Source organism: Pipistrellus hanaki (genome assembly GCF_964339955.1).
Source record: "Pipistrellus hanaki genome assembly, chromosome: 17".
NCBI classification, from domain to species: domain Eukaryota; kingdom Metazoa; phylum Chordata; class Mammalia; order Chiroptera; family Vespertilionidae; genus Pipistrellus; species Pipistrellus hanaki.
The window spans coordinates 8,801,024-8,823,252 of record NC_140519.1 but is presented as its reverse complement, the minus strand read 5'-3'; the positions used below and the strand labels follow the sequence as shown (position 1 = coordinate 8,823,252).

Here is a 22,229-nt window from a genome sequence, read left to right as displayed (position 1 = left end):
TGCCCATTGTGGATGTGACCATGGGAGGGGGCTGGGCATAGAGCTTCCCCCTCAGCTTCAGTCCTTGGGTGACTGTGATACGTAGGTGTCTCTCATAATCTACCTTGGTTATGTACTAGGGGGGTGACATTGTGAAGGTTACAATTTGGGTGTTAAATGGGACTGTGCTGATCCTGGCCCTGTGTACTCCCACCTCTCCCCCCAAGTTGTATTTCCCAATTTTCATACCTGTTGACTTCAGGCCATGACCAACAGAAAGTGCTAGACTGGGTTAGAGGGTGGAAGGAAGAGAGACAACAGGGTGTTCTTCCTCCTCTCCCTGCCTCTGGTGCCTCTCTGGCAGCAACTACATCCCAACTACATGGATCCAGAGTCATGTTGACACACCACCGGCCGTGGTTCTGACCCCCATGGGGACCCTGGCCTTTAGCTTCCCTCACCCAATGGCAGTAGTGGCTTCATGCTCTTTCTGGGTGACTAATTTCTGAGTTCCTTTACCTTGATTTGGTTTATCGGACTCTTTCATTCCTTGTGTAACCTGTTCTAGGCCATAAATCTCCTCTGTTGAAAATCCTTTGAAGTGTTTTCTGTTGCCCGGCCAGGCCTACATAATCAAATCCACGTTCCAAAGTGATTTTTAAGGAACAGAGTATGACTTTGGCATCGCACGAAGCATGCAAGATGCTGCTTAATTCACTCCTGTTGCCTTAACATGCGCTACACCACTCTCTCTCATCCCCCTGCCTCAGGGTTCGGTTCCACAACCCGTCTTTCTGGAACTCAGTAACCCTTATGGGAAGATAGTGAAGATAATCTCATTAAAACAAATAGAAAATACTGTGCTGATAACTGACTCCAATTCAAACGTCTCTGGCAAGGACTTGTGAACAAAAGAGGGTTGGAATCCTCACAAACAGTAAAGTGATCTTTCAAAGGTCCTGCCGATCCTCTGGTCTGTCCCCTCCTGGCCTGCGTGCTTGGGACTATCTGCACAGGTTGCTCTTCTGTTCTGATTGGAGTTCCCTGGTTTCCCATTGGGTGCTCACAGATGACATCTTCTGTGCTTCATCAGCAGGACCTCACTGCCTCTTCCTTGTGGCTTTAGTCAAAGCTGAGCCTGAGCTCAAGATAAACAAGAAGGCATAAGATAAATAAGAAGGCATATCGTTGGGCAGTCACTTTTAAATGGAAACAGCCAGCTAGAGACCTCAGGGCTTACTGCAACCAGCAAGAACATTAGGTTTGGCCTACAGGGGCCTTTATTTTATTTTTTATCTTTGGAATGTGTTATTGAGATATCAAAGTTAGATGTTTCATATTTTAAAATCCCAATTTACCTTTTCTATTGAAAGGCTGGGAAATTTGGACAGATGAGCTTCTTTTCCTGCAAGCTCATGGAAGATTCCTAATTTGGAATAAGGTATTTGTTCTCTGGGTCACTACAGTCCCCACAGGCTTCACAAGCATGTACTTCACCCGTCTGGGCCTGGCAGTCATTTCAGTCTGTGTCTCCTGTGGGCTGTGACGTGAGAGAGAAAAGAATTCTGGAAAGTGTAAATCACTGAGATTTAGGCCTTATTTGTTGCCACAGCAGAGCCAACCTATGTGACTAACACATGGGGTTTTCCTGCTGTCACTGGTATAATCCAGGTGGAAATAGAGAATACTCTGGAGGAATCTACAATATATGCCAGGTTGTATTAGCCTGGATTCTGCAGAGAAACAGAATCAAAATTATATATATATATTCCCCAAACATGTATGCACACACGTTGAATAATTATAAAGGCAGTGTTTATTAAAATACCTTTCATTTTCAAATTGAGCTATCAGTTATTAAATGCACATACATTTTTTAGACTCCCTTATACATTTATTTCCATTTAACCTACAGAGGCCTTTTTTAATACATATATTTATATATAATATATAATTCAAATATGTGTATATATTTAAATGTATTATATTTATAATTACATTACCTAGTATATAATTTTTATATACATAAAGTTTGTACACACACACACATGCATATGCACACATGTGTTACTCCTCCCAGGGGTAATCAGTTCCTCAGGGTCTGTTAGGAATCAGAAAAGGAGCCTGACCAGCATGTTTTCCTGAAAAGATTTAAGAAATTCCTTGAAAGAGAGAACCAGGGCACACGCCACACATGATTAGTTCCAGGTCAGCATGTTTTGAAATATAGGACAATCTCTGCAAGTGAATGAGAACTTGCCAAGGTTCCTGACAGACCTATTTTTTGGGAAATAGTAATTTTAAATTTTTCAAAAACAGAAAATACACTTCCCTTTGATTTTAAACCCAGAAGACAAAACAACACTTTTCTTGAAAACTCAGGTTCAGCCTTTGCTGTTGGTAATCATCTAAGGGCACCGAAGTGCTGTTTCCCTAAGAGGGTCTCGGGGATGGCTCACATCTGACAAATGAAGCGACCAGGCACTGGCATGGTGCCTTGCTTCTCACCAGCTTCCACTCCTAAAGCTGTGTTACATGCACAAAGTGTGGCTTGCAGAGAAGTGGGGATTCAACATTCCTCCTCCACTTCCCCCAAGTACCTGGATCCACATGGGGCTGTGTGCACAGTGAACTTGGCATGCCTCAGAGTCTTTGGATTTGGGCACATCCTTCGTCATTCCCACTAGAAAGAAATGATGCTGACAGAAGATGCGCTGGATGCCAAAGATGCACCAGTGCTTCTTAAGCTATAAAACAACATGGGCTGCAAAATAACACCATTCTTAGATGTGAACAGTTAGCTAGAGGGATGGGAAGGCAAGAGGCTTCAGACATGCGTCGCAGGATGTGAAAAGGGAAGGGAGGGGGTATGATTTGGGGATAGCTGTGGCTACTCTATGCATTGGCTGCTCTGATCAAGAGTGCCTTTGTAGGTGGAATAGTATTTAGAGCAAAATTTCCCACTGACTTACACAATCTAGGCCCTGGGTCATGAGAAAGTGGACCTGAACATCATCAGAGACAAAACAACTGCTCACCTCCCTGACACATTCCAGACCTCCAGAGTCAAAGTGCTTCCTTTCTATTGCCCTGAGCCCTTCCTCTTGGAATGTTAAACCCCTTTCTTTCCCATCTATGGGAAGGAATGCGAAAACCCTTTCTTATCAGGTGTGATTATCAGTCTGCCCCCTCTCTCCTTCCTCTTGGCTGCCCTTGACTAGTGTTTCAGACTTCTCTGAATAGACATGTCACATCTGGCCAGTTAACAAGAGGATGCTTTAAAGAGGATGTTTTAAAACAATTTGTGTTTGAACCTGCAAACCCAACAATGACTAATCCTGAGCACAGGAGATGCTCACCAAATGCTTGCAATGGACTGAGTCAGTGGCAGAGTCCTCAGTACTAGCACCCCTCATCCCCACAAGCTTTCAGGCAACTCACTCAGCCTCTCTCTACCTCAGTTTCCTCATATCAGGAGTCTAAGTGGGATGGGAATGTAAAGTTTTCTGCACATAGTGAGCCTTCAATTAACAGAAGTTGAAAAACAGTCATTCTCTCTTTCATCCAACTTGGTGGGATCTCTAGATGCAAAGGAGACGATAGCAGACCCCACTCCAGAGGAGCTCAAGGCAGGAGGCCAGTGTAGCAACAACACATTATTATACTCTGGTGCAACAGGTTGAATGGAGGGGACCATCATGGTCTGGAAAGCCCTTCTCTATGCGTAGGAAGTGCTCCTGGGCTGAGTGTGCAAGGGGAGCAGGCATTTGCCAGGCAGACACATGGAAACTAAAAATCCAGGCAGAAGGCGAAGCGTGTGCAAATATGTGGAGGCTGAGCAAATAGTGATCTAATTCTGGGGAAGGGAGGCAGGAGGGAGGGAATGGCATCAACAAGGGGGCAGGGAACCTGGCACGAGGTTTTGTGTATGGGGATAAGGACTCTGAATTTTGCCCCATAGGAAAACTTACAGTGAGAACCTTTCAGCAGAGAGATTTTACACAGTCATGCCTCCACATCTGCTGAGATGTGATAGATGGGCTGCTCTGTGTGCGAGGTAGGGGATTGGTGACAGAGACCAGGAGAGGTGACTTCCTTAGTGCTCTCCCAACTCCAGTCCCATAGACACGTTCCACCATTGACAACTAAATCATTGTAACGAGTTTATAAATTCTCACCCGCTCTGGAGGCGAATATCCAAGCAGGCAGTCTGGGCTTACAGAACTACATATATTTTACCTGCATCATGTTGGGTGTATGCTCCATCCTGATACTTCAAGCATACTCTGCCATTCCCTGCACCTGCCTGGGGCAGGCACATAAACGCCACAGACAGCAGCCCCAGCTCTGAGCATCTGTCCATCTGTCTGCCCTCTCTCTTAATAACAGCCACCCCTTAGACATCCACAAATATAAGCAGAATGCCCACTGCATAGCAGGCCCTAAATGTTAAGGTGTGTATATCAAGGTGAATGATAAAATCAGATTGCCTACTTTTAAGGCATTTGCAGAGTAGATGCATTTTCTCCCCTGCGCTGCTCCCAATCATTCTGTAAGACGCAGGGATCATCACCCCCATCTCAGAGATTAGGAAACACACTTAGGGGGGTTAGGTGACTTGCCTAAAGCACTCAAATGAAATTTTGTTTTTTGTTCTTAGCTGTTTATTTTTTTTTATTTTTGGTAATTCTTATCCATTACCTTGTTTGGAGAGGAACCTCCTTCCCATCCCTGATGCCTCCATCTGGGTGGAGGGAATTCCACCAACAAAGCAAGATGCCGCCCCTCTCCCCTTACCCCCCCTCGAACTCCTTCCATTTGAGGAGGAGTGACTTGAGGTGACCAGCAATTTGTACACCTTACCCTCTTTTCTCACTTCCTTTTGGGGCATGACCAAGTCTCAAACCACATTGTCTGCTGTCTTGCTTCATGTCCCCCTCACTGCCAAAAATAATAGCACTGCATGGTTAAGTAACCTGTCTATGGTTACCCATAGAGGTAAGCCAAGGAGGCTCATCCTAGGGTCTCTATCCTTAATCACTGCTAGTTTGCTAAGGCTGCTATAAGAAAGCACCACAGACTAGGTGGCTTAAACAATAGACATTTATTTCCTCAGAGTTCTGGAGGCTGAAGGTCCAAGATCAAAGTGTCAGCAGGTGTGGTTTCATTCAAAGGCCCCTCTCTTGACATCTAGATAGCCATCTTCACATGGTCTTCTCTGGGTGTGTCTGTGTCCTGATCTTCTCTTCTTACAAGGACACACGTCAGATTAGGGTCTGCCACAATGACCTCATTTAAATGTAGTTTTCTCTTTAGAGATACTATATTCAAATACAGTCATATTCTGAGGTACTGGGAGTTAGGACTTGAAAAGAGGAATTTAGGGGAAACAAGTCAGCCCACAACCACCACTAGATTGTCTCTTCCACAACCACGGTTGGTACAAAAAGGATAAGAATGTAAGGGAAGGAGCTACATATGCTCTCAGGAATGGATAAGCAAATTAGTGTGGGAGTTTAAGAGCAGAAGAGGTTCTCCCGAGCTCCTAGAATGGAGCAGGGCTGTGAGGAAGCAAAGGAATGCTGTTAGGGTTTTGGCCTTGGTCAACAGAGACCACCACTGACTTCTCAAAGCAGTTCATTTTCATATATCATGGGAAGAACAGGAGGAGACTCTCAGAATTCAAGGGAAGAATGGAAAATCTGGCTTATATAAAACAAACTAACAAACAAAAATAAAAGTCCAAAAGTCATTCTTGGCAGCAAGAACCATTGGTGAGCCTCCCCTGAATGGCTCCTCTAGAATGAATTCACTCAGTCACATCTGCTCTGCAGCACCTCAGATTCCCAGGACAGGGAGTCCGATGGGGTAGGCTTCCAACATGTGTCCACTCCATGGCTTGTGGAGTCCAGGGTGCATGGAATTACATGTCCAATGCTATGCAAGGCCTCCAGTTGAGAGCTAAAAGAGTAAGCAAACAGCTGATTCCCAGAAACAATTCATCTTTACAGCTATATGTTTTGTAGCTAAAATCTGACCTCTGTAGACTGCATCTAGAGGGGTAGGTAGTGCCCTGAAGAGAGGTCAAAAGGCTATCCTCATAGAACTACAATGGATGTGCCATCCTAATATATCTGGGGAAACTGAGGCTTAGCTTTAGGTATAGCTCATAACCAAAAAGACCTGGGACTTCTGAGAAGTTCTGCCAATTCCAAACGATGTCCTCTTTCTAGCTATCCCATGGAGCATCAGCCTGCCCCCTCCCAGAGTGAATAAATTAATACCCGAGTAAATACATAAATAAACAAGCAAGGCAAACAATACCTGATAAGACTAGTAAGGTGAGATTCGTTAATACACTAATTTACATAGACTCTCCCTTCACTACTAGATTAAAGGGAAGGCTCAGGTGTGTTGAATAAGACAGCTTTCTTTGTTTGCTTATCATTAATATTCAAGGGAGGACTGGAATCCACATAATCCACCCTCTGCAAGAGAAGAGCAAGCTCCAGCCTTTCCTCTGTCAGTTCAACTGGGCCCTAATGAGCTGAGCAGTCTGTATGTGCAGCTCACCCTTCTGCAGGTGACCTCCATTTTCCTGCTTTTTGGATAATATATATATATATATATATATATATATATATATATATATATATATATATATATTATTGATTTTTTAAGAGAGAGGAAGAGAGAGGGACAGAGAGTCAGAAACATCGATGAGAGAGAAACATGGATCAGCCGCCTCCTGCACACCTCCTACTGGGGATGTGCCCACAACCAAGGTACATGCCCTTGATTGGAATTGAACCTGGGATCTTTCAATCCGCAGGCCGATGCTCTATCCACTGGGCCAAACCAGTTAGGGCTGCCTTTTGAATTTTAAGGCTGCCAGTGTTTGCAATAGCATTTGAAATATTGGTGGACCTCCACACCCCACCCCCAAATGTAAATTAACATTTGCAATGTGGTAGGTTTGACTTGTATATAAGGGAGGGAAGACTGCAGATCCCCACTTATGGAAAAGGTGATTGAGATGGGGTGGGAACAAGCAAGACATCCTGCATATTTACTGTCTCCAATTGTATGTCCAGGCTATGCAAACCCCACAAGAGAGCTAGAAGAGTAAGCTCACAGCTGACTCTCAGAAATCTTTATAGTTACAGGTTTTATAACTAAATCCTAAGCTCTAGACTTGGGTTAAAGGCCAACTCACAAAGGTACATCACTTCTATGGTATTCTTCCCCAAAACCTATAAGCACCTACTAATTATGAAAAAAAACATCAGAACAGAACCAAGGAGAATCCAAGATGGCTGCTCGGGTAGGCACCTAGCCGCAGCCGCACGCAACAATTTCAATAAAATACAACTAAAATATAAAATGGACATTACCCAGAACTACAGGAAAGTCAACTGACTGGAAATTCTACAATGAGAAGCAAGGAAAAAACCAGAAGGAAGCGCGGAGGAGCTGTAAAAGCCCAAGGTACGGAGACACGCGGCGCGCGCGCGCTCGGAGAGGACGGAGTCGGAGAGGAGGGAGGCCGAGTGCCTGGCTGGCGTTCCCCCTAGCGGGAAGGAGATAAACACTCCGACTGTGCTGGGCCCCCAACTGCTCTGAACCCCCGTTCTAGGCCAGACCCTGGGGACCCAGGCTCATCCAGAGGGAGCTGGGCTGTAAGGCGGTACCCGGGGAAGCAGGCGAAAGGAGGTCCCAGAGGCGCGCACCCAGTGCGCAGAGAAGGGACGGCCGGCTGTGCCGTAGGACTGCCCTGGCGGGAAGGAGACGGGGCTCCAGACTGCTCTGAACGCCACCTCCAACTCCACTTCCAACTGAACTGAACCCCAGTTTCGGGCCCATTGCGGGAGAGCTTACACTGTTTGGTAGCAGGCGAAAATCGAGGGCACCTTTCTCTCAGAGGTGCTTGCAACAAGTACTGAAGGACCCTGAGTCTCAGGAGTAGCATAGGGCGGGGCGGACGGAAGCCAAGGCTGTAGGCTCCACCATGAAACCCCGCCCCATCAGAAAAGCTGCCTGGGAAAATGCCTAAACCAAATAGATCACAAACGAAAGAAATGGAGGACAAAAAGAGACTGGATATAGAGTTCAAAACCACACTTATAAGGTTTTTCAAGAGACTCCTAGAAAAGGCCGATAAAATAAATGAGACCTATGAGGATATGAAAAGGGATCAACAAGAAATGATAAGGGATCAACAAGAAATAAAGAATACATTGTCTGAAATAATAAATATTATACAGAGTCCTAAAAACAGAATAGAAGATCGCAAGAATCAAGTCAAAGATTTGGAACATAAAGAGCCAGAAGACACTCCTCTGCAGAAGCTAGAAGGCAAGAGAATCCAGAAAATTGAAGATAATGTAAGAAACCTCTGGGACAACTTCAAACGATCCAACATCAGAATCATGGGGGTCCCAGAAGATGAGAGAGAGCAAGATATCGAAAACATACTGGAAGAAATAGTGACAGAAAACTTCCCCCACCTGGGGAAAGAATTGGACTTACAAGTCCAGGAAGCACACAGAACTCCAAATAAGAGGAATCCAAAGAGGACCACACCAAGACAAATCATAATTAAGATTCCAAGAGCAAAGGACAAAGAGAGAATATTAAAAGCAGCAAGTGCTAAGCAGGTGGTTACCTATAAAGGAGCACCTATACGATTGTCAGCTGATTTCTCAACAGAAACCATGCAGGCCAGACGGGAATGGCAAGAAATATTCAAGGTGATGAATAGCAAGAACCTACAGCCAAAAATACTCTACCCAGCAAAGCTATCACTCAGAATCGAAGGTCAGATAAAGAGCTTCACTAATAAAAAAAAGCTAAAGGAGTTCATCACCACCAAACCAGAATTATATGAATTGCTGAAGGGGGTTCTTTCAGAAGAGAAAGTAAATAAAGATAAAAATTATGAACAAATACGTAACTATCAACAAGTGAATCTAAAAACCAAGAAAATTAAAAAAAAAATCTGATGAACAATATTAACTGTTGAATATAATAGAATCAGAGGTATGGAAGGGGAGTGAACTGATGATTCTTGGGGAAAAGGGGAGAGGGGAATGTGGGAAGAGACTGAACATAAACTATGCACCTATGGAAGAGGACAATGGGGAGTGGGGAAAGGGCAGAGGGTGGGGTGGGAAGGGGGGGGAAAGGAACACTTGTAATAATATGAACAATAAAAATTTATTTAAAAAAAAAAAAGAAAAAGAAAAAAAGAAAAAAAAACATCAGATAAACCCAGACATTCTACAGAATAACTGGCTAGCACTCCTCAAGAACACTGCCAAGGTCATGAAAAAAGAAAAAAAAGAAAAAAAAGGAAAGCCTAAGAAACTATAATAGACCAGAGGAGAATAAGGCAACATAACAATTAAATGCAATGTGTTATCCTGATTGAATACTGAGACAGAAAAGAGCTGTACGGTACTGAATAGTGTTCCCTCCCTAAAATGTATATTCATCCAGTACCCTCGAACATGACCTTACTTGGAAATTAGTTCCTTGCAAATGTAATCAAGTTTAAAGGAGTTTATACTTCATTAGTGTTGGCCATGAAACTAGTATGACTGGTGTCCTTTCAAGAAGATGTGTACAGAGAGACACAGACCAAGGGAAGAAGCCATGTGAGGATGGAGGCAGAGACTGGGGCGTTGCATGACAAGCCAAGTGTCTTAGTCCGTTCAGGCTGTTACAACAAACACTAGACCAGGTGTCTTGTAAACAATAGAAATTTATTTCTCAGTTCCAGAAGCTGGAAGTCCAAGATGAGAATGCCAGCATGGCCAGGTGAGGGTGCTCTTCCAGATCTCAGGCTTCTTATAAGGCAGAGTCCTCATAACCTTCCCAAAGCTCCCAACCCCTAATATCAACATATTGCACATTAGGATTTTGACGTGAATCTAGGAGGACCCACATTGCAACCATAGCACCAAGGAACTCCGAGGGTTGCCAGCACACTACCTACTCCTCCCCCCCCACCCCCCACCCGCCGAAGCTAGACGGGGCAAAGTATTCTCACTGAGAGCCTTTGGAGAGAGCATGACCCCATTGACACATTGATTTTAGACTTCCTGTCTCCAGAAATGTGAGAGAATAAATGTCCATGGTGGTAAGCCACCCAGTTTATGGTTTTCTGTTATGGAAGCGCCATATAACTAATATATGAACATTAATGGGGGGAAATTATGATATCAACATAAAGGCTGGAGTTTAGTTAGTAATAATATATTCAAGTTGGCTTTTTACTTTGACAAATGGACCACCATGGTAAGATGTTAAAAATGGGGTAAACTGAGTGAGAGATACTCTGGGATGCTATGTGCTATCTATGCAAGATTTTTATGAATATAAAACAATTCCAAAATAAAACATTTATTTGAGTGGGGGAGGAGGGAGTCAACTCCTGGGCTGTGTCACTTTCGATAGTCCTCCCTCTAAGCTTGGGTGGTTTCATCCATAAATTGGAGATTATAATAATCCTACTAAGTGTTGTGATTAAAATGCCATATAAAATACTTAGTAGGTCACATCTTTTCTCATTTTGATTCTGTCCCTTGGTGGATTTGCCCGCCCTTCCAAAGTCCGGTCTCAGTGAATTTGCCCAGTCCGCGCCCTCACCCATGCCATTGATGAAAATGTTAACAAAGAAAAAGAGAGACTCCTGCAGGCGCTGCTGGACTCAGCAGCAACATCCTCATTGAACATGGATAGTCTTCCAGCTGGCCATGAATGGTCTAACTCATATGCTACAACTCAGGCTAAAATCTAGGCGCCTATGACTCAGCATTCCCTGCATGTTCACTGGTTGCATAGCCTTAATAGCAAGAAATGAGGTTAGTCTGGGGCAGATATGATGTCTTCCTTACCTTTGATAGGTGATTACAGGTATCATTATAGTTAGGTGGAGTCAGGTTTACTGGGCTCCAAACCAAAGGTATTATACCACTTACTAATGGTGTGCCACTGGGCAGCTGGTTACTCTCTCTAAAACTCACTTCCCCAAGTTGTAAACTATAGACAAATACTTTCCACATAAAGCTTTTCTAAAGGTTATATTAAATAATGCATGCAAAGAGCTTAGCCATATTTCTCTGCACATAATAAGCGCTGGGACTGTTAGTGTGCACGTATATCTATGTGAGCATAGGTGTGTGTTTTCATTGTCCAGTGCAGTGACTAACACATCAGGAGCACAAAACAATGACTATTTGAGGGGAGGAGAAATCCTATATAGATGAGGACACTGTGCACTGAGGAGAGATTGTGATCTGACCAAGGTTACATTGGTGTAAGACAATGGCAGAAGTATTGGTGAAACACAGGACTGGTGACTCATAGGGCATTTACTTTTCAGGGATCTCAGGAATAATCAAGTTGCTTTTCCTTTGTAGACATGTAAAATGAATCCCAAATAACCAGTGGGGCTTGACATCATGATTTGTTAGCAATAAATATTAGACCTCCCTCTCGTGTGTGCCAAGTCCCTGTCCAGGCTTTTGTCCACCTCGTCTAGATTCTCAAAAGCAGCTAGTAAAATCTATCCAGAGAGCATCCAGTCTTCATGGCAAGAGTTGGCTGGTGAAATCTAGAGTTTCAGAAACCAGGGCAGCCGAAACCAGCTTGGCTCAGTGGATAGAAGGGTCCCAGGTTTGATTCCAGTCAAGGGCATGTACATTGGTTTCGGGCACATCCCCAGTGGGGGGTGTGCAGGAGGCAGCTGGTCAATGTTTCTCTCTCATTGACATTTATAGCTCTCTATCCCTCTCCCTTCCTCTCTGTAAAAAATCAATAAAATATATATTTTAATAAAATAAAAGAAAAGAAAAAGAAAAAAAGAAACTAGGGCAGCTCTGTGAGTTGTCAGACCTTTGGGCAAGGGCTGTGGGGTGAGGACACTTAAACAGAGGCAGCTTTGATGAAAACACAGAGCTTTGCTTAAAGACCCGTGGGTGTATTATCTCAACGCAAATACTGAAAAAAAGCACAGTAATCCCCAAGGCTTTGACAGCGTGCACCACAGCTAAGGAATACTTTGGGCATCAGGGAAGCTCCAAGAAAATTCCACTCCATCCTCGTCTGCCCCACAGAATGTTGAGCAAATCACTTCTCCTGTGTTGCAGTTAATATGAAAATACATTATGGTTTTCAAAAAGACATTTCTGAAAATGTCTTTTAGACACTGTCTCATTTGATTCTCATAACAACCCTTCTGGGTATTATTGTTGCTATAGATAGTCCTTATCCTATCTAATAAAAGAGAAACATGCAAATTGACCACACCTCCCATACACCCACAAGACACTCCCACCAGCCAATCAGGAGCTAAAACGCAAATTAGCCCAACCAAGATGGCTGCAGCCATGAAGCTGGAGTGAGCAGGAGACTTGGGTTTCCCCCAGCGATGGAGGAAGCCAAGCTTCCCACCCGCCCTGGCAGGCCCTGGCCTCTGCTCAAGGCTACAAAGTTTCAATTATAGAAGATAAATAAATCCCAGATTCATGCTTTTAGCAGGCCCTAGCCTCCACTCAAGGAGGTGCTGAAAAAAAAAAAAAGTGAAAAAGGAGGGGCTGGGAGCTTGTGTAAATGGGGGCTGTGGCCAGCCTACAAACAGCCATCAGCCCCTCACCCAGGCAGGACAGGCATCCCAGCAGGACCTCCACCCTGATCCAGGACACCATTCAGGGCAAACCAGCTGGCCCCCACCTGTGCACCAGGCCTCTATCTATACTAATAAAAGAGTAATACGCTAATTAGACTGGGAGACCTTTCATGAGATCTTCTGGATGTTCCTCTGTACAAAGCCATGGTGGTGGGGCAGAGGTAGAGGCGGTTAGAGGCCAAGAAAGGAGGGCAGTTGTGGGTGATCAGGCTGTTGAGGGGCAGGGCCATTGGAGGTAAGCAGAGCAGCAGGGGGGCCAGTTGGGGGTGAGCAGGCTATCAGTGGGGGTCAGTTGGAGGTGATCAGGATGGGGTGGAGGGGTCAGTTTGGAGTAAGCAGGCCAGTTGCAGGGGGCAGTTGGGGGCAAGCAGGCCAGCAAACAGAGTGGTTAGGGGCAATGAGGCAGGCAGGCAGGTGAGCGGTTAGGAGTCAGCAGTCCCGGATTGCAAGAGAGATGTCCGACTGCCAGTTTACACCCGATCCCTGTAAACTGGCAGTAGGACATTTTTGGAAGGGTCCCAGATTGGAGAGGGTGCACCCCACCACACACCTGTGCACAAATTCTGTGCACTGGGCCACTAGTATTATAGATAAGAGAACAGACTGCTTTAGAGCATTATTATTTTTTAAAAATATTTTTGATTATTAAAGAGAGAGAAAGGAAGAGAGAGAGAGAGAGAGAGAGAGAGAGAGAGAGAGAGAGAGAGAGAGAGAGAAAGTTTGGCTGCTTCCTGCCTGCTCCATGGTATTATTTTTATCAACATATGTACATGATCACAGTGAAAATAAGAAATGTAATAGTTATTAATATTTGATGAGCATGTATTACTGTTCTGAGCACTTTGAATGTATTTGTCATTTGTTTCTCACACAACTCTGCAAGGCTGGTGGTGCTACCCAGCTACCCAGTTTTATTCTAAGCCACAGAGAAGTTAAGCAACTTGCCTGGATCCAGAGCTGGGAAATAGAGTTGTGGGCCCAAGCAGTCTGGCTCCAGAGCCCACAACAAGCATAACCTCTTTTTTTAATTTATCTTTGTTGTTGAAGGTATTACAAATGTCCCTCCTTTATTCCCCATGGACCCCCTTTACCTCACACCCATAACTAACTTTTGAGCTGAATAAGGCACACACACCCTTCTCCTGAAGGAGCTCAGAGGAGTTTGGAGAAATTGATATATAAATCATATCATCAAAATTCAGAAAAATAAAAAAAAATGTAAGATTTGAGATTAGAGCAATAACCCAAGAGTGACTAAAGTCAATATAGTGGAGATTAGGTTAAACCCCAGGCCTCCTGACTGTATAATCAATATTCATTTTTCTTTCATTCAATAAACACTTAATACCAAGTGCTAGAGACTGAAGTGGTAGTAATTATAAAGACATTGTTCTCCTTAAGAACCAGTAATTATAGTGCAAGGAAAATGTTTCCAAATTACTTCAAGACTGCAGTCTCTGTTCCGACATGAACACACTGAGACTTTATCATAAACTGAACTGGGGACCATCCAGCTCTACCCCATCCCCCCACCGCTGCTATGAAGAGTCACCGGGAAACATTCTATTGCACGGGCATTAGCAATGGTGGCCTGATTTAATATAAACTCAAGCTCACTTGCTTTCACTAATGCACACTTAATTACGTCCCCTTTAATCCCCACAGAGATTTCTTTTCAATAAGCGAGGTGCAGACTAGGCCGTGAGACTATGCTCTCCGATGGGGGGTCTGTAGCCTAAATCCCTTGGATTCCCAGGAATGCAGCAAAGGCAGTGCATTCTTCGGATGACAGCTAGAGCTGCTGAACCAACCCTCACAAAAATGTCTTTGAAAGGCATGGTCAGACTTTCCACACCTACTCCCTTTCGGTGAGGAATACCACAGAATGCACCTGGCCCAATGTTTTGAGGGCAAGGCAGATAAGATTGCAATCAGAAAAAAGAGGAAAAGATGAAGTTTTATTCCTAAAATAGCTTTTAAAAAATGTAGCTATAAATTTCCTATGGAGTGCAGAGCAGATGAGGTGAAACTATAAAATATGCCTGCTTCAACAATGTGACGCCCAAATAAGGTTAGAGTTCTTTGATTTTTCCAAATAATCACCAGAATGCCCTCTTAACCTAGTAATAGAAAGACTAAGGTTGGAGACCTCCCCAACAATTGCTCTAGAAGTGTATCACCATATTTACTTCATCTAAAGGGAGGGGAGGGGGTTGATTCTCTGTCTGAATAGCAAGAGGACAGAAAACTTGTATCTACTTTGTCAACAACCATTTCTTCTCACTGTGACATCGTGCCATGATCAGCCTGGCCCTGCATAGGCTGAAACTCGATACACATCTACTGCTACCTAGGTGATCTAGGTCAGCAACTTCTCACGGTGCACTGCAAGAATTGTTAAACATGCAAAACCTGACTATTTAGTCAGGGGTACTGACCTCTTTTTCTATAGATAGTAAAAGAAAAATTTTTTAAATGGCAATAGTCAATACAATAGCAGTCTGGTGTGAATAAATCAGAATTATATCTATGTTTTGTCAGATTGGTAATTAGCCTGTGTGTGCCATGAGATGAAGAAGGTTAAAAATCTAGGTCATCAACAGAGAATTCCCATGCTGGACAATGAGTTTGGCTATTTGGCCCCAAAATGTAACAGTGTCCTGGGTCCAGCTTCAGCCACTACTTGGCCAAAAAGCGGCTCTCCCCTATCACCTGCCTCCTGGAGTGCTGCCATGAGCCTGAGCCACCAAACTAGGCTCCCTCTTTGGAGGATCTTTTTTATCTTCTCCATCATTGGGCTTCAGCTGGACCACCGTGGTGCACCCTGGCCCATATTCCCAGTTTCAGATTTTCCTGGCGTCTTTTTGTCCTTAGACTATTAATGCAAACTGGTCTTCCTTTCCCTCTCAGGGATAGATCAGAACGCCAGGTGCCTCAGTAATGGACATCTTGACCAAGGCTGAATCCTTTTCAATAAACACTACTCCTGAACCCAAAGGGCACATTGGAAGAAATACACAGCAGATTAGGGGAAGCTGAGGATCAAATCAATGAATTAGAAGACAAGGTTGAAAAAAATTACTCACTCAATCATGCTAAGTGAAATAACTCAGTCAGAGAAAGACAAGTATCACATGTGGGATCTAAGTAACAAAATAAACTGATGAATGGAGTGGGAAGAAAATCAACACTACTCCTCATGGATGCTTGTTCATGCTAAATCTACTCTACTGATGAGTCACTTAATGACTCTCCTTTGGAAAGAGACCCTTGGAGTAACTAGGGTGTCATGGAATTGACATTGGACAACATGGTTGGGGCAGGGAGGGACAGTGGCAACAGTAGAGTGATAGATGGCTTTGTCTACCTTTGTTTTTTCTGGTCTGGAAGCCAACCAATTAGGAGCAAGCCTATCTATGCTCACCCGTTGACTAGCGGAGGATGATCTCAGGTTGGAGATGAAATTGAAGGGAGAGAGAGTCTGGGGCTGAATTTCTACCCCAGCATAACTCAGGAGTGACCAGTTTTAACTAGCAGTGCTCCAATGTGAACCTTCAAGATTGCAGGCTGAGTGAGGCAGCTGCTGTGAACACACATTCAGGCAGGAAAACTCCCCTGTAGTGCGAGGGCCCTGAGCCTCAACTGTGTTTGTTCCAGAGGTCCAGCAGCTGCCCTTCCCCACTCGTCTTTTCCCCGGGTCCTTCTTGGTCAAACAAATCAATGAAAGTCACCACTGGTTGGAGGAACACACGCACAGACAGCAGGAGAGGAGCCTGGGCTCTAAGGCCAGTTTTCAGTTACTCTGGATTTTCTAGCACATTCCAAAAATACAACCCCCACCACTGTGGCAAACCTGCCTGTGATAAGACACTGCATGATCTCTAATGTTGACACACAACAGATGGGACTTTGATCTTTTTAAATAGATTCTTGATAGAAGAGAAATAGACATAATGAACTTTTAAAAAAAAAAAAAATTGGCTTTTTTTCATCCTCATCACATGTGTACCTAACACTGAGAATGTTTTTTGTTCTCTCTCCTTGTGTTTCATCGATTCCTTCTGTAACTGGGAGTCTCTCATGAATGGGGTCTTGCTTTAAGTACCAACCAGGTAGGATGAAGGTTACTACCCTCTGTGTCCCTTCCAACTGGTTCAGAACAGCTTTGGGAGCTGCAACCCCAAAAGACTGTCCTCAGATTTTAGACAATGTGATAGTGTGGCTGGTCAACAATGATCCTCAAAATGACAGCTGGACAGAGGACTCATGGGGCACTTTTCCTCACCTACCGCCGCTATTGCTATGATCTAAATGAAAGCAGTGGCATGCTATCCAAAGTTGGCTTCCAGACAAGTTCCAACAGATTGCAACCCAGAAGCCCTTCCTAAATAGGCCTCCCACAGACGACCTGGTCACAGAATGCCCTTCCCTGCCCTCCTGGTCATTGCCTACCCAGATCCTCTGAGCATGGTCTGTGCATGGAATGTTCTTTGGAAGGGGCATGTCCATGCTCATAGAATTCCATTCCCATGACAACCGTTGTTATAGGGGCAGATTGCAGCAGACACTGTGAGATGGGTTTGCCTACTACATTAACCCCAAATTGTTTGATTGAATAATTAAATGATGAGGGATATAGCTGGATAGCTACTCAAGCCAAATTTCAAATTTCATGTACTCTTACATTTTATTTCCTCCTCCCCAAAATTACCTTCAAGGAAAAAAAATTTAAAAAGTGAAATAAAAAAACACAAGAGACTATGGCTTAGGAGAGTGGGGTTCTGCCCTGTGTTGAGAAGGGTTTGGCCTCTGGTCTCCATTAGGTAGGCTCTCCCGGCAGCTGGATTGATTCAGAGACAAAAGGCAGCCTTACTCGGGAGAGTGAGTGTAGGTTTTCTTGGCTTTCCCAAGTCTGTTCCTTGTCCCATCGTATAATTCTCAGCTGGGGGGGAGGAGGAGGGTTGGGGAGGACAGGGTTGTAGACAGTTTACTAGTTTATAAAACTGGTAGGATTATAATCTCCACTCTAATATTGTTTTCACAGATTCTTTTTTTTTAATATATATTTTATTGATTTTTTTACAGAGAGGAGAGAGGGATAGAGAGCTAGAAACATCGATGAGAAACATTGACCAGCTGCCTCTTGCACACCCCATACTGAGGATATGCCCGCAACCAATGTACATGCCCTTGACTGGAATCGAACCTGGGACCTTTCAGTCCGCAGACCGACGCTCTACCACTGAGCCAAACCGGTTTCGGCTGTTTTCACAGATTCTTGTTGCTCAAGTTAAATTGCCAACCCATTTTTCTGAAAGAAAAATCTGGAAATAAGAATACTCTCCCCAAAAATATTTTTTTTTTCCAGAGAAACATACAAGGTCATACAGGGGAAAAAATTGTTTTTATATATGCAAAGGAAACAAAATTACCATCTTGAGAAGATATCTGCACCCCCACGTTCATATGTTCATTGCAGCATTATTCAAAATAGCCGAGACATGCAAACAACCTAACTGATATACAGTAGGTCCTTTGGTTACATCAGAGATCCATTCCTACGGCGATGCAATGCAATTTTCACCATAAGTTGGAATCCATCTCCATAAGCACCTCCATCACTCACATGGAGCACATACACAGCAGCAATGAAGAGAAACAGAAAAAAAAAATTTAAAGAAAGATAACAATTTCTAACCTTGTGGTAAATAAATAATAAAAAACATAAAGCACATATGTACATAGGTCAAAATGATGGAACTTTTTTATATATAAATAAATGGGAGATGGCAATGTAACCACAAAACGACGTACGACAAGTCCGACATAACCCGAGGACTGTCTGTATATCAATATAGATATAGTTATGTAGATAAAGATATAGATATATACAAAGAGGGACAAAAGTAGGTTTACAATTGTTTATATAGAAAACAATGCAATGATTAATAAATACAAGAATAAGGTGTTTCATATACTCAGAACTGTAAACCTACTTTTGCCTCACCCTATATATAGAGAGAGATAGATACAAAAAGGGATATTACTCAGCCACGAAGAAGGAAATCCTGCCTTTTGTGATGACATGGATGGACCTTGAGGGCATTATGCTAGGTAAAATAAGTCTGACAAAGAAAGACAAATACTGTGTGATCTCACTTATAGGTGGAATCTAAACAACCCAAATCATGGAAACAGAGAACATATTGATGGCTGCCAGAGGTGGGAGAAGATGATCAAAAGGCATACATTGTTGGGGAGCACACGAAACTTGGTTGGAAAGTTGTAAGGTAAAAGGGAAGTCTGTTTATCAGAATTCCGACTTGGGGGAGACTTAGGGGAGTGCCGAAGGCGGTGCCCCTAACTGTTCCCTGTCCTTTCCAAACAAGTCTTTCCCAACCCCCTGGGTGTTTATGGAACCCTACGCTTACTCCCCGGATGCCCTTGTCTAGAGGACAATGTAAACACATGTGTCCTCCCAAGATTACTCACCTGCTGATTGTATCTAAAGACAAGCTTTCCAATGAAAGGCAGACAATTGAGGCTGCTTGGACCCTTGAGCCAGGCAGCCCCTTGGCCCTCTCCCCCACAGTGAGACTGTGTCTGAGTAATCTGTTCATCCATCATTCAAGGGCTGCTGGTCAGCCCGGCAACACACTTCTAGTTATAAGATAATAAATTCTGGGGCTGTGATGTACGCCGTGGTGACTGTAGTTAACAATACTGCATTGTATATTTAAAAATTGCTAACAAGGTAGATCTTAAAAGTTCTCATCTCAAGAAAAAAATGTAACTATGTTACAAGTTCTTATCACAAGAAAAATGTAACATGTTAAAATTGTTGTTATATATATTTTCTACACTTATTGTGGTGATCATTTCCAAATATATACATCTATCAAATCATCATTTTGTACACCTTAAGCTAAATCAATGCTTATGTCAATTATATCTCAATAAAACTGGAAAACAATTCACAGAGGGGCAAGAAAAGATTGCTGAATTGTCTTATTTAAAAGCTAGCCACAGAAAGATGTCCACTTTTATTTTTTACATATTTCACACGCATCGGAAGCATGTCCTCTCCGTGACCCTTTTCCAGCCTCAATGCCATGTATACATCCAAGAAGACACTTGTCATTTTGCTTGCCATGTTGGCAGCAAGTGCCATGGTACCTGATAAGTACTGAACAAACGTTTTGACTTAAAAAAAAATTTTTTTTAACTGTCACTACTTAATTTGAATTTGCTGAACATCCAGGAAGAGAATGCCATCTATGCTGATGATATCGATGATGATGATGTTAAGGGTAATAAAGAGAAATCAGGATTAATAATAGCTCAGAAGATGATCTGCCAATTTTCTGATGAGTTTGATGAAGTGCCAGAGCCTGCATTCAAATCCCATTGCTACCACTTAGGAGGTTATTTGGCAAGTCACACCATGTCTCGCCCTCCATTTCATCATCTATAACACGGACATAATGATTTCTTACAAGCTGTGAACATTAAATGAAAAAAAAAATTGTATATGAAAGCACTTTGCAAATGAGTTTGCACCAATGTAGGGAGGTAATTTTATTATCAATCAAAAAGAACTACATAGTCAAGTGTTAAGATATCTGAACTACAAATTATAAAAATGCAGAATAACCAATGAGAAACATTCTTTTTAAAATTGCTGTATAACAAGTGACCACAAACTTGGCTGCTTAAAACAACACTTATTTATAAGACCATAGAAGTCCTGGTAGTTTCTACTGGGTTCTTTGCTTAGGGTCTTACACGATTGGAATCAAATTATCAACTGAACTTATCTGGTGACTCTGGGAATAATTTGCTTCAAAGATGCATGCTGCTGATTGAATTCAATTCCTTGGGTTGTAGGACTGAGGTCTATATTCCCAGGCTGGTGATTGGCCAGCTGCCACTCCCAGTACCTGGAGGCTGCTTTTAGATCCTAATCCCAAGGCCCCTCCACCTCAGCAACCTCCTTTACATCAAGTCCTCTCCCTCTGACTTCCTCCCCTGCCAGCTGGAGACCACAACAACGCTGCTTTTAAAGTCATTAGATTAGTTCCACCAGGACACTTGCTCTCTGGATTAACTCAAAGCCAACTGATTAATCTTCACTGCACCTGCAACATTCCCTTTGTAACATAATCATAAGTGCGGTATCCATTACATTCACATTCCTGGGGATTAGGGCTGGACATTGGGCAACAGGGCATCTTTGAATTCTGCCAACCAGAGAGTATGAACCCTCTGCAATATAGCTTTGGATATGGGCACCATGTCCCACAATTAAGATCTGAGGGTCACATTCATTTTCTCATGGTGGCTGCTAACACAATTCCTGACACACAGCAGGTGTTTAAAGTGGCTGTTAACTAGAGACACCAGGCTTCTTTGGGGACATCTGTTTTGAAATCTCAGCTTTCATAAAGAAAATCAAAACAGAAAGTGTTTTTCATTTTGTGAATAATCGTATATCCACTCCAACCTGCTGCCACCTAGCAAACTACCTGACACATAGTAGGCCCACGATAAATAACGTTGAATGAATAAATGAATGAATTAGAAGAATTTTCCACTTAGCCTAACTAATAATCTCATTTGACATCTGCATACCAGGCTAAATTTTTTTTTAAAGTTTCCAGAGAGATTTGTTCCATTACGATCTACTTGCACTGAGAAATGGTGTTCCTTCTTGGCAGACAGGGACCTGACTTCAGGACTGGAGGGAGATTTACCCAGATCAAAGGAGAATTCTGCCTCCAGCTTTGGAGGACAACGCCAAGAGCCTTCTCTTTGAAGGAACTGAAGAGCTGCCCCAATCTACTAAGAAGTTTGACTGCACAGTGCATCCTAACAGGCTGGATTCTAGCTCAGCAAAAAGTAAATGGCTCCAACCAAACACACACACACACACACACACACACACACACACACACACGCACCCCACACCTTCCGTCACCCATCCAGGAAATGGCAAAGCCTCCACGCAGTTTGGGAGCTTTGTCCTTGAAAGCTGATTGACAGACACTGGCTTGATGAGAGGCAGCCTCATATCAAAGACGACAGCTGGCAGTGTAGCAGGGAAACACACCCTCCTCGCTGGGGATCAATCCATGTTCTGCTCAGGGCCATTGCTGCATTAGTGGCTGGTTATTATTTAAAAATAAAAACCTGCAAATGGGCTGGTTACACCTTCATCAGACTGTCTCTCGGGAGGATTCTTTTATGATTCCTCAGTTTTCCGAGTTGCACAGAACAATTTCCCATGAACCATACCCTTGCATTTTCTGCTTACTAAACCAAAGCCATTTACATAATGGGAAATTTAAGACACACATACACACACACACACACACACACACACACACACACGTTAGGTAAATATATGCATAAACAAATACCTTGCTAAAGGTTAGACATGGTGGAGGTAGAAGAAGGGAGCAAGGAGCTTATGTGTTACAAGGTAAAGAGCCAAGTATATTCATAACATCTAATATTTATAATAGGACTTGCTACCTTGTTCTAAGCACTGTATTTATAT

The 22,229-nt window shown here is 43.3% G+C and overlaps 1 protein-coding gene across 1 annotated transcript in view; it reads right to left on the bottom strand.

Annotated features, from left to right (window-relative positions):
- Positions 1-2,600: 2,600 nt before the first annotated feature.
- Positions 2,601-22,229, bottom strand: part of LRATD2 (LRAT domain containing 2) — a 113,203-nt gene continuing 93,574 nt past the window's right edge. Inside the window, exon 7 of the mRNA XM_084864870.1 lies at positions 2,601-2,662. The gene's annotated coding sequence lies outside the window, so the exon portion shown is untranslated. The remainder of the gene's footprint in view (positions 2,663-22,229) is intronic.